Consider the following 13692-nt stretch of genomic DNA (forward strand, 5'->3'; position numbering starts at 1 on the left):
AGTCATTGTTATTGTATTATTTAACCTAATAGTGACTTCTGCCTAATCCAGAAACCCATTTTAAGCTAAATAGCTACACATTTTACTATATATTAAGTGATTTATTTAAAAAATAATCTCAACAAAGGTCTTTTTATATTTCCATAGGTATCATGGAGTACAGGGCAAAGTGTTGTTTGAACTTACTAGATGAGATACTGTAGCGGGGGTCCAAACCTGATGAATTGTGCACTCTTCAACCTAAGAGTTAGCCACAGAATAGCTATGTCATCTATTTATTCCATCAGCAAATTAAGTGTATCATACGTAGCAGTCACTGGGCTAGGTGCTGGGGACACAAAAGATAAAAAAGAGTATCTTGTCTTTGTGAAGACAAGGAAATGACTGACATTTAAAAATTACATTTGCAACTTGTAATTAGGGCTCCGTGGGGACTTAATACTTATGAGCTGAGTGGCTGAGTTACATAAATTGTTCTGTCTCAGCCCCAATTTCCCCATTAGGATGGAGGATATTAACCATATAGGCTTCCAGAGTTGCTGGAAGAGTTAAATGGGATATGGCTGGCCTGGTATAAATGGAAGTTGTATAGAGTGGGGAAAAAAAATAACGAAGATTTGAATAACTTAGAGTTCACAATATTTACATACCATTTATGTCCTTCCCTAAATTTCTCAGCTGATAAATATTCTAGCAACTATTTCAGTATTGCTTTGATTAGTTTTGAGGTTCTTTGAGTCTCTAAATTGCCAAGTTCCTGGTTATTGTTATAACCTATGTGAGACATAGAGAAGCCCTGATAGCAGCTCTTGGTTTGGCTGACTGACATTTTCTTTGTTTTTGGTTTCCTGACTCAGTTATAAAACCTATATCACCAATGCTAACACCCCTCCACCAACAAATAAAAAATTACTCATGGGCTTCCCTGGTGGCGCAGTGGTTGAGAGTCCGCCTGCCGATGCAGGGGACACGGGTTCGTGCCCCGGTCCGGGAGGATCCCACATGCCGCGGAGCGGCTAGGCCTGTGAGCCATGGCCGCTGAGCCTGCGCGTCCGGAGCCTGTGCTCCGCAACGGGAGAGGCCACAACAGTGAGAGGCCCGCGTACCGCAAAAAATAAAAAAAAATAAAAAAAATAATAAAAATAGCTGTGTTGGTTTCCTATTGCTGCTGTGATAAACTACCACAAATTTAGTGGCTTAAAGTACACCAATTGATTCACTTAGAGTTCTGGAGGACGGAAGTCTAAAATGGATCAGCAGAGATGCATTCCTTCTGGAGGCTCTGGGGCAAATCCAGTTCCTTGCCTTTTCTAGCTTCTAGAGGCTGCCCACATTCCTTGGCTCATGGCTCCACATCACTCCAACCTCTGCTTCTGTTGTCACCTTGCTTCTCTGATTCTGACTCTACTGCCTCCCTATTACAAGGCCCCTGTAGTTACAATGAACTCACTGGCATAACCCAAGATATTCTCACATCTCAAGTTTCTTAATCACATCCACAAAGCTCCTTTTGCCACGTAAAGTAACATATTCACAGCTTCCAGGGATTAAGCCAGGGGCATCTTTGGGAAGCTATTATTTTTACCTACCACAAAGTATAAGAGATGAAAAGAAATCTAAAACATATTTTATTTTTCGGGAATTAGCTGAGATGGCAGAAAATAGACAAAGAACAGGTGATGAAGAAATGTGACACTCTCTTTCAATGGACATAATAAATTCTGTTAGGGCTAATTGAGGGAAAAGCCAGACAGTGGTGTGAATTATATAGTTTTGTTCATCAAAGCAGTATATTGGCATTGACTAACAAAGAATAACTAGGACTAAGCTAATTGAAAATGACCTAGTAGACATTGTTAAGAAATTTGTTTGTTAAGAAATTTGTTTGGGGGAACAGATAGGAAGAGTTAGAAATTAGCATATGGATTCATCATGAAATAATCATAGTTTGTTATTTTTTTATGGTAGTCTAGAGATCAAAGAAGTTTCTTGGATATTATTTTCCTTTTAATACTGTGAGCACCCTTATAAGGTGTATGTGTTTTGAACCCTATATTTCTGATGAAGCATTGAGGCTCAGATATATTAAATAGCTAGCTCAGGGTTCCAGACTGGAATGCTAGGTGAGGGACTAACTGGCAAAGATCGAATCTGTGAACTCTGATGACTCAGTGTACCTGAAATCCATTAGATCCCAAAAGTACCTGAAATTTCCCTCTCAAGTCTTGTTTACACTATGAATTCCCCTTGATGTGCTAAATGATCACAGTTTAAGACTACAGAAAGTTCTCTCAGTTAACAAATAACACCCTTTTTTTCTTATTTTCTTATTTCTAATATCACTGTTAATGCAATTCATCACATCCCTGAGGTGAGCTACTACTGCATTCAATAGTACACTCTTTATCTTACCTTCTTTCACAACCACCAGCAAAACTAAATGCTGTCTTTTATTTTCTGAACCATTTCTAATAAAGGACCAAGCATTTTTACCAACTCTCAAAGATGACCTACCTACAATTGTTTTCACAAATTATTAATCCCTGTTTAGTAATGAACCACTTGCAGCTGGTAAACATTGGAGCACGCTTACTAGAACCTGCCCATGTGAGAAGCAACAAGCAAATTAAACCTGCATCTGCCTTTGTGACTCTCAACGTGAGACTCACAGCAGATATGCCATGCCTTCCAGTTGGGCTCCTACTGCAGCTCCTCTGGAGGACAGATACCTATGTTTTACTGCTTCTTGTTCCATGAAATTCATTTCGTGTTGACTAGAGAGCCAACATTTTAAGTCAGACAAACACAAGCATACTCGTATAATTTGGTGCAAAATCTGTCCTCAGTTTTAACTAATCTGGAGGATAACAATTTATCCCTTTGAACTACCCCCAAAGGATCCCAAAGTGACATTCCATCATTCTAAATTTATTCTCTAAATGCAGGCAATTACCATCCAGATGTTTTCCTGGGGTGAAAGAAAATCTTGATTTTTATGTAAAGGCAAGAGATACTATTTATTTAAAGATATATAAACAACAACAAAAATGTGCCAAATAACTCTCTGGGCTCTCCAGCTTTACAGATCCCATGATTCAAATTTGTGCCTCAGCAAAATACATCACAGTATATTACAGGTCATCAGTTTCATTGTCACTTGGTCCACCTGTGCATTTTCCAAGCATCTTCTGAATTGATTTACTTAGCTAACTTCACATGTATTCATCATCAGGACCACAAATGGCTTACAGTGAACTGAATAAGGTCAAGAAACCTTTAGTCTAGCCTCTGTGTGAATTACCAGAGGATCTTCCTACTGCAATTAATGAAGTGCCAATCAGGGAGACTCCTTATATACTCAATTTCTGTACACACCTCACCCTTCACTGCTTCCACAGTCATTATGCTTTCATCTTCTCACATCTAGCCTAGACAGCTGTTACATCTACTTTAAAATATTTTTTTCCTTAACAAACTCCTTGTTTTATGTTATTGTCCAGTGAGGCTTACAGACTAGAAGAAAAAAGCCAACAAAACAAAACAGCAGGTACTCTATCATTTTGAAAGGTTCCAATTGCATAAGCCTTTATGACACAGACTTCTGCTATATTTTGTATCAGCAGCTTGTCACATGGGTCCCAGTTCATAGTATGGGTCATTATTTTCCAAATTGAATTTGCTTATCTGCTCTTCCCTTTATGGGTAACACTACCTAGGACACCAAGCTCACACTACTTTTAAGAGTGCTCTTTTGAAATCTTTTTCTCTCCATTTTTGAACACTGCACTGGAATTAATAATATAACATATGTATCTGGTAAAATGGCTCATTTTAATCAGGCTCTTCTGTTCCTGTGGTGTCTCAGACTTAAGGAAAAAACTTTGACTTTTGATTATTTTCTTCTATTTCATTTTTCAAACTCTCATTTTACCTAGTTCTGCCATAAAGCAATTTTTTGAAAAAGCACTGCTTTCTGGTTTCTCGATCAGTTAAAAAACCTGTGGTCTGAGATCCTCCTTCCTACTCAGCCCCACACTAAAGCAAGTGACATTGTTGCAAGCCGAATATTGTTCTTTGCTTTGATGCTCACATCCCCACCATTTTGTATGCTATTACTATTGTCGGCTCTTATGAGTGTGGACAGAGCCATCCCCAGGATAAAGCCCACCAGAGAAATGGCTTTATGCTCCAAACACTAGGTAGCTCTCACTTTTGTCACTAGGCTGCAAGTCAGAGAGCTGTGGTGGGGGGCAGGCAAGGTAGGGAGATGGTGGGAGGAAAGTCCTTGATAGAGAATACTACAAAGAACCAGAGCTCACATTTTTCAATAATTTATCAACCTCCCTTTCTGCTTCATATCCCTACCCTCCTCCTTTTCTCTCACACTGCACCATCAAGTCCCCCATCCCCAAAAGAAACAGGCAATACTATTCCATCCATGTATTTACACATTCTCTGTATCAGTTTTGGTTTTAAACGATCATCACCAACTCGGCCTTCTTCACCTAAAGTGAAATTTACTGAACTGTTATGGGGCCTCACAATATTAATGGGAGGTAAGTGGACAGAACTGATAAGACCCAAGAATAACTGAGGAATGGGAAGTAGAAATCACATCAAAAGTAACGCTGCAGGGCTTCCCTGGTGGCGCAGTGGTTGAGAGTCCGCCTGCCGATGCAGGGGACACGGGTTCGTGCCCCGGTCCAGGAAGATCCCACGTGCCGCGGAGCGGCTGGGCCCGTGAGCCATGGCCGCTGAGCCTGCGCGTCCGGAGCCTGTGCTCCGCAATGGGAGAGGCCACAACAGTGAGGCCCGCGTACCGCAAAAAAAAAAAAAAAAAAAAAGTAACCTTGCAGAATTGGTCTGATCCACAAGCTGCTACAGCTGAGGTGCATATGAGGGTGTCTCTAGAATGCAAAGCCCTGGGAGGAAGATCTGAATGACCACAGCTACTGTTAGTCCAAACTGAATTTTTGTATGAATTATTGTAGAATATGGCATCCCATCTGGGGAGACACAGCCCCATAGGTGCCAGGCGTGGCAAGCAGACCCCAGCTGATTTTCAGTCCCCATTGACCATCTTGATAGGGTGTTCTTATGAATGGGGCTCAACCTGCATAATCTTTCCCAGGACTCTGAGGTTGGGTTGTGCCTGACTGAAACAGGAGGGGACGGAGAGAAGGATCTGATTCACTTAATATTCTTAGTGGGAGGTGGGCACTGTATACGGTGGAGAATCCACCAAAAGGGAAAATGGAGGAGGATAATTAAAAAGAAGTTTAAATATTGGAAAAATATTGAGAAAGACCCATTGCGTGCCCAGGGATCTAAAGACATCATTTGTTACATCATTTCATTTTCATTTTCCCTTGAATGAAAGTACTTATAGGCTCCGAGGAGTGCCAAGGATGAAAGGACTTCCCCTCTTTATGATTTGTATGGGCTTCGACACCCCTAAATTCAGCCTCCTTAGACTTTACAAGATCACATGTAAGTGATATTATAAGAAAAGGATACATAGTCAATGTTAGACAACTAGGAAATCATTCTTCCCTTATTTAGTATAGCATTTTTAGGGAGAGAGAATTATACAAATTATACAGTTTAGGAAATGTGGTCTTTAATAACATGAATGCTTAGACCAAATTTTGGTTTTGCTTAAATTAAGTGCATGTTTCGGTTAGTGATCATATGCCCTTGGTATATCTGGAATAAAGTAGTACGCTATCCCTTAAATTTTTATTTTGTATGTTTGTAATGATTCCAGTAGCTTTCTGATTATACAAAGATTAAACACATGGTTTTCATTTCAGTTCTCTCCCCAAACCTCATTAAAGTGAAAGTAAAGGAATTAAAAATGGTAAAAACGCAAAGAAAAAGAATGCAAGAAGAGACAATAATAGATTGAAATGGCAACTACCTGTAGTAAATGGAAAGTGAATGGAGGAGTTAGTATTGCTGAGAAAGCTGGATAAAAGTACTGGCTGGAGAGAAAGACAGTGAGAACCGTGCTTAGTTCTTTCTCCAGATCCCTGCACAGGCTCTGGGAAAGGGCATTACACAAAGCAGGGAAGGTATGCTGCAATCCGGAAGGTGGTGGGAAGTCTCTTTAGAGACAGGTAAAATCTTCTTCCCTGGTGTGTGCAGTCAACAGATTCAGCCATCTTGAGTCTGGCAGGAGACTGCAGGTTTATCCTGAATCGGAATAAGAGGCCCTCATCTGTGACATGAATGGACCTTGAGGGCATTATGCTAAGTAAAATAGCCAGACAGAGAAAAACAAATACTGTAAGATATCACTTACATGTGGAATCTAAAAAAAAAAAAAAAAAAAAAATCATAGAAATAAGAGTAGAATGGACTGGAGGGTGGGAAAAATGAGATGTTGGTCAAAGGGTACAAACTTCCAGTTATAAGATGAATACGTTCTGGGAATCTAATGTACAGCACAGTGACTATATAGTTAACAATACTATATTATATACTTGAAAGTCCTTTAAAAGAGTAGATCTTAAATGTTCTCACCATACCAACACACAAAACGGTAATTATATGAGATGACAGATGTATTAACTAACTTTATTGTGGTAATAATTTCACAATACACAGAAGTATCAAATCATCACATCATATACCTTAAACTTACACAATGTTATTTGTCAATTATATGTCAACAAAGCTGGAAAATTTTAAATAAAAAATCAATTGCATTTCTATATACTAGCAGTGGACACATGGAAAACAAGGCAAATGAATTACCTAGGTATAATTCTAGCAAAACATCTACAAGACTTGTGAGGTAAAAACTACAACATATTGATGAAAGAAATCAAAGAAAATTTAAGTAAATGGAGAGGTACCCTATTAAAAAAAAAAAAGAATAAGATGAACTGAGCTCAGGGACAGGAGGTAGAGCAGAAGGCAGAAGAGAGGAGCCAAACTGAAAACAGATAATTAAATAAATGTTTAGACACTGAACTATGCAACTAATGCCCCCCATAATGCTTATCATACACTGCTACCAGGAGATTGGAGGGTTATGTTTTGGGGAAAATGGGATGGGCTGTGGGGTGGGATTCCCAATATGAAATGAAAAAATTCCAAATCAGTCACTCTCAAGGAGAAGTCTCTCAGCTGGAAGATTTCATGTTCTCACACAGACCTTCAATCCAAGCTTCTGATGCCCCAATCTTAAAAATGAACAGCTAACAAAAATCCCAGGCTATAGAGGAAAGCCCCACCTAAAAATAAAGACATCAAAGAGAAAAAAAGAACTCACAGAAAACAGGAATGCAGAGAACAGATGAAGACTATAATTAAAACTATAATTTATGGTCTCAGATAAATAAGTCACTGCATCCAATAGGATACTATAAAAATGGAACTGTCAGCTAGAGCTCTTAGAGACTAGAAATATGAATATAGACATTAAAAACTCATCCAAAGAGCTAGATAATAAAACCAAGGTATCATAGAAAGCAGAACAAAATTAAATGAAAAATATGATAGACATAAAAAGATAAGATTATTAGTAGATCAGTCCAGGAAGTCCAAAGGCTGACCAAAAAGAGTTCCCCAAACAAGATAACAGAAGGGAGGAAATTAGTAAATGAAGAATACAATAAAAAGTTCCAAAACTAAAACAATGAAGTTTCCAAATAAACAGAGCCTAGAAAATGTCTAGCAGAACTATTAAGAAAATGATCACACTAAGGCCCATTACTGTGAGACTTCAAAATACTGGCAATACTGAGAAGACACAAAAATATTCAAGCAGCAAAATCAAGAAGTTCACATTTGAAAGGAAACAAATTTAGGATCAAATTGGACTCCTCAAGAGAAATATTCAAGGCAAGAAATCAAGGAAAAAATGGGGACAAAATTCTGGATTCTCCAAAACCAGAAGAAGTCATTACAAGAAATAAAAACTAGAGACCAATATTGTTCGTGAGTATAGATGCAACATCCTCAATCAAATATTAGCAAATCAAATCCAACAATATATTAAAAAATTATACAACATAACCATGTGGGATTTTTTTTCTGGATATACAAGGCTAGTTCGACACTTGAAAATCAAGTAATGCACTATATCACATCAACAGGATAAAGAAGAAAATTATATGATCTTATCAATAGTTGTAGAAAAAGCATTTGACAATATCTAACACTCATTCATGAGTAAAAACAAAAACAAACAAAAAACCCCAAACCCAAAACAAAACACTCAGTAATCTAAGAATAGAAGAGAAATTTCTCAACTTGATATAGAACATTTACAAAATACCTACAGCTAACATTATACTTAATGGTGAGAAATGAGATTTTTTCCCCCCCTGAGATCAAGAACAAGGCAAGGATGTCCCTCTTACCATTCCTACTCAACATCATAGTAGAAGTCCTAGCTTTTACAATAAGAAAAGGAAACAAAAGGTATACAAATAGGGAAGGAAAACAAAACAAAACAAAACTGTCTTTGTTCACAGATGATTGCCTACAAAAATTCCCAAAGAGTTAACAACAAAGAAAACAACAAAATTAAACTACCAAATGCTGGTGAGGATGTAGAAAAATAGGAACTCTTAATTATTCATTGTTGGTGGGAATGCAGCATGCTGCAGCCACATTGGAAGACAGTATGGTAGTTCCTTACAAAGCTAAATTTGGTTTTACCATATGATCCAGCAATTGTGCTTCCAGGTTATTTACCCAAATGAGTTGAAAACTTTTGTCCTTACAAAAACCTGCATATGAATGCTTAAAGAGACTTTATTCATAATTGCGAAAATATTGGAAGCAACTGAAATGTTCTTCAAAAGATGAATGGATAAAGTGATACATTCATACAACAGAATATTATTCAACAATAAAGAGAAATGAGCTGCCAAGTCATTGAAAGACATGGAGGAAGCTTAAATACATATTGTTAGTGGAAAAAGTCAGTCTGAAAAGGCTGCACTCTGTATGATTCCAACTATATAACATTCTGGAAAAGGCAAAACTTATAGAGACAGTAAAAGATCAGTGGTTGCCAGAAGTTTGGGGAGAGGGAGGATGGATGAGTTAAAAAAAAAAGTTCTGGACTCTAATGACCGACAATTATCCCACATGGAGAATGAACTTGCCCCTTCCCAAGACCTCCAAAAGTCTTATCCCACCATGAGGTCAAGTTCAGGCTCAAGTTCAGAATATTTCATCATTTAAATTAGTTTGAAGTAGAGTGGGGTAAGAGGAGGCTTCTCAGGGGAAGTTCCTCAGTCACAGCTTTTAAAGAATAATTTATATTGATTTGAAGGCTAGTGAACTGAGAGACCAGTTGTCTGACACCTTCCCTTCCTCCTTTGTATACATACACCCTGTGATTAGATAATTGTAAAAAAAAAAAAAAAAAAAAAAAGGTAAAGGGAGGCCCAGAGTAGTCACTAGTCAACAACAATTATGAAATCCAATGGGCACCTGCTTCCAGTCCTTGATTAGGGCTCAGTTCTCCTTTCTGCAAGAGGCTCTTCCTATCTCTTAGTGAGTCATCTTCCTTTTCTTTAGAAATGGCCTGCGTTTGTAGCTGAGTAGCTTTCTCAGTCTGCTTCCTGTTCATTAAAGTTGTTGGCCCAGAAGCCTCTTTTCAGTGTAAATGATTTCTGTTCAATTCATTCAAAGCTGTAGGTGCTTCCATAGTTATAGTTTCTTATAAATCTTATTGTAGTCGACTCCATTAGACAAAGCCACTCCCACAAGTCTCTTTGAGATGGACTTCATTTTACTTTGGGCCAAGCGTAAGGGTCTTTTGGACAAGGCCTTTAAGATTCTTAAAGCCTTTATCTAGCTGAGAGGGTCTCTGAGATATAACCTTAAATCTCTCTGAGGTTACAGCTAGAACTCTTGTAGCCTACTCTAATATGACCACCTAATCAAAAGTGTTCTTCCCCTTTCCCCTACTGTGTAGTCAACCATAGAACTTAATATTTCTTGATATTTTCTAGTTCATTTTAAAAAATTTTCATTTGATTGTTATCTGCCGCTGCTGATTAAAATGTAGGATCCATGGGATAAACGATTTCATTTTGTTTTCCATAGTGTACCCAGGGCCAAATCCAGTGTCTGTTACATAGTGGGTCAGAAAAATTGATGACTGAAACAATAAGTGAGCATTACTGATAATAGTGGTATTGGTACTACTGGTTATTGATTTAATAATAACAGTTAGTTGAAATGCATTTAGAGAGAAAGCCACATGTTTCCATTAAAAATGAGTTTTGGCTTAATTATAGGGCCCTTGTGGCTATACCAAAAGTGGGGATACACCCCAAAGGATGCCATCACACTCCCCCTTGGCCTATATCTGTATTAGATTTCCATATCAATGGAATTAACTATTCTTATTCCCAGTTTCCTACTTATCTCAGAGGGCTGTTAGAAGAATTAAAAATAAATTCCTACCTAGCACTTGATAGAAGAAGCACTAGATGTAGTATAGCTTTTACTATTGTTAAGAGAGGGAAAGAACTTCCATCCTGGAGTGAATCTTTACATTTCATTCATCATCCTTACTTCAGTAACAAATTATTTGATCATGAAATGTGTTTTAATAACTATTTTTTCATTATTAGACACTCTGACATGCTTCTATATATTTATTTTTTTGAGGGTTATCTGCATCTTTCCTTTTTTAAAAAAAATTATTTTATTGAAGTATAGTTGATTTACAATGTTGTGTTAATTTCTACTGTACAGCTAAGTGATTCAGTTATACATATATATACATTCCTTTTCATATTCTTTTCCATTATGGTTTATCACAGGATATTGAATATAGTTGCTTCTATATATTAAATAGAGATTCCCATCCCATCATGAAATAGTCAATAATAGAGTAACAATAAAAATAATAACTAATAAAGTATTGTCTATGGCAAAATTTTACCTCTTATTAAAATGGATGCTGAATTGTTACTGGCAATTTATAATCCAGGTGCTATTAGGTTAGACCAGAATGACAAAATAGGGACATTTCCATTTTTCTACAAATATCTTCTGACACCAGTATTCATTCTTGTAAATTGAGGGAAGTGATAGTATGTTGAGATTATTTCCCAGTTTGTCTTTTTTTCTGTCCTTGAGAGGTCTTCACACACAGCCCCATATTCATTTTCAGAAGCAGCATAAGCCCAGGGCTTCCTCACTCTAATTCCCCGCACTGAACACTTTATATAACATTCAATCCTAATGGTAACACTGCAAGGTAGATATTGCAGCAGGGTTAGATAAATGTTTTCAGTAAAGGGCCACAGATTAATTTTCTTAGGCTCTGTGGGCCATGCAGTCCCTATTGTAACTTTCTGTCTGGTCACAAGAAAGCAGCATAGAAAGCAGACCATACGTAAACAAATGAGCGTGGCTATCTTCCAATAAAGCTTTATTTATGGATCATGAAATTTAAATTTCATACTATATTTGTATGTCATGAAACATTCTTCTTTCTTTGATTTGAATACTTAAAGATTTAAAAAATTAGCTTGCAAGTTGAGCCAAAACAGATGGCAAGCCACATTTGTCCCAGAGGTCCTAGTTTGCTGATCCCTGTAATGTACAGACTAGGAAACTGGGTTCAGAGAGGTCACAAAACCTCCCCAAAGTGACACTACCAGTGAGCGGGGGAGCCCAGACTCAAAAGTGGGTATCTCTGATTCTCTCTTTTCTTTTTTTTAAAATATGGAACGCTTCACAAATTTGCATGTCATCCTTGCGCAGGGGCCATGCTAATCTTCTCTGTATCGTTCCAATTTTAGTATATGTGCTGCCAAAGCGAGCATTCTGATTCTTAACTCATGTGGTATATTGCCTCTTGGACAGTGATCTTAACTCTTATCTTAAATTTTAAAACTGTAGTTTAAATAAACTAGAAATTCAGATCACTTTTGTTTAGCCTGGAAACCTGACCACTGCTTACAACATTTTATATATATATATAGGAAAAGATAGTTCCATTTCTAAGTCACATCATTACTTTGGGATTATTCTCTGCTCTGGGAACTACCTATAGGAGGTTCATATGCACTTACATATGAAAACATTTGTTCCTTTCTTCTACAAGCATTTAAACAATAGCGTTATAATTTAATATATGATGATTAATTTGCACCAGTGTGTAAACAGATGCATATTCAGCTAAAATTCAGTTTCCCTTGTCATCTATCCACAGTGCCAACAATTGCAAGACCCCTGGCCTCCACTCCCCCACCTCCCAGTCGGGGATAGAAAGAGGTTGGCTCACTAGCCAAACTGGAGACCGGATTTCTCCTGGGTAAGTCGGGATGATCATAATATTTGCACAAAGCTCTGCTCTGCCTCATGTTAGTATAACTATAACTATATAGTTGACTGAGCATCTGGGACAGTGCAGGATACAAAAAGGTTTTCCCAGCCCTGAACAAAAACAAGTCATGTACAAATGCTTATGTTTTTATCTCCTCTCCCCGATGTTTTCACCTGTCAAATCTTTGCTCTCTGGGGGAGATTTGGGTCCAGTCTGTTTGTTGAGGGTCTACTTATTATCTTGAGCTCTAAAACTCTAACCTTTTATATTTTAATTCAAAAGGGAGCATTGTTCCAAATTATCCATTATTTTCCACGAGGGCAAAATAATACAAGCTGTCAAGAGCCCCCCAGCACAGGTAATTTATTGCTCAGAAATTCTGGGTTGAATGTATTCTTCAGGAAAGCATTCTTCAAAACCAAATATCAGGCACCACCGTGTAGGAATCAGACTGTAAATGATTAAAAACACGATGGATCACTGGTCAGTCGTTTGGTCTGTCTAGAATCATTATGCTTGGAAGAGAAGTTAAGAAGCTAGGAAAGGAAACCCTTTGAGGTCTGCTCCCTATAAAGAAAGAGGATTAAAAAGAAAGCCCAGTCCTCCTCCTCCCCCAACATCACAGACAGTGTACGTGTACACACACAGCCACAGACAAACACACACACAGCCATAGACTGCTCAAATAGCCCAGGGCTAAAGGTTAAGAATTATAAGGTTAACATTTAAAAATGCAAGTTTGGGCAATGATTTAAAACAGACAAGGAAGAAGTCAAAGCAAAGAGCATTATTTAATCCTATAAATGCGCTAGCCTATGGTATACTTAAAGAGGTAGGTAAAGACATTTGTTTGCTCACTGTTGTGGCTAGAAGCCTAGGAAAATAAATTTACTCAGGCACGCCAGTCTGTCTGCAAAGACTTCCATTTTGCCTTTTATGGGAATTTTGAACAAAGAAGACGATCTTTGCTTCTGTCACGAAAGCGGTTTCAATCAGACTGATGAATAAAAAGCACAGCTGCCAAAACTGATCCATGGCAGGGTAAAGTTTAGATGCCCAACTGCCCATTATACTATTAAGATGTGTCATTAATGTTGGCCTGGCTAATAGAGCAGGGCAATGCAACATGCTAAATTGCTTCCCAATTTTAAAATATCAATTCTAGGAAAAATTACATAGGATAAAATATGGAACCTCAGTGTCACAAAACGGAGGCAGTTCAGTGAGACAAAGGTTTGGTTTTGCAGCCACCACAGATAGGTTTATGCTATTTACATATTTGGTAGCTCTGTAGTTACGCCTGTTTCCTGAGAATTGTGTTTGATAAATGAATATTCTGGGACAATCACATTTTTTATCTGAATTTAGTGAGCTTAACA

General features: G+C 37.8%; 1 non-coding gene across 1 annotated transcript; it reads right to left on the minus strand.

The window, feature by feature from the left end:
• Window positions 1-11703: 11703 nt before the first annotated feature.
• Window positions 11704-11810, minus strand: LOC117314396 (U6 spliceosomal RNA). Its single transcript, XR_004529142.1, has one exon. It is a non-coding gene; the product is annotated as a U6 spliceosomal RNA (small nuclear RNA).
• Window positions 11811-13692: the final 1882 nt, after the last annotated feature.

This window comes from Tursiops truncatus, chromosome 11 (assembly GCF_011762595.2).
Source record: "Tursiops truncatus isolate mTurTru1 chromosome 11, mTurTru1.mat.Y, whole genome shotgun sequence".
NCBI classification, from domain to species: Eukaryota; Metazoa; Chordata; class Mammalia; order Artiodactyla; family Delphinidae; genus Tursiops; species Tursiops truncatus.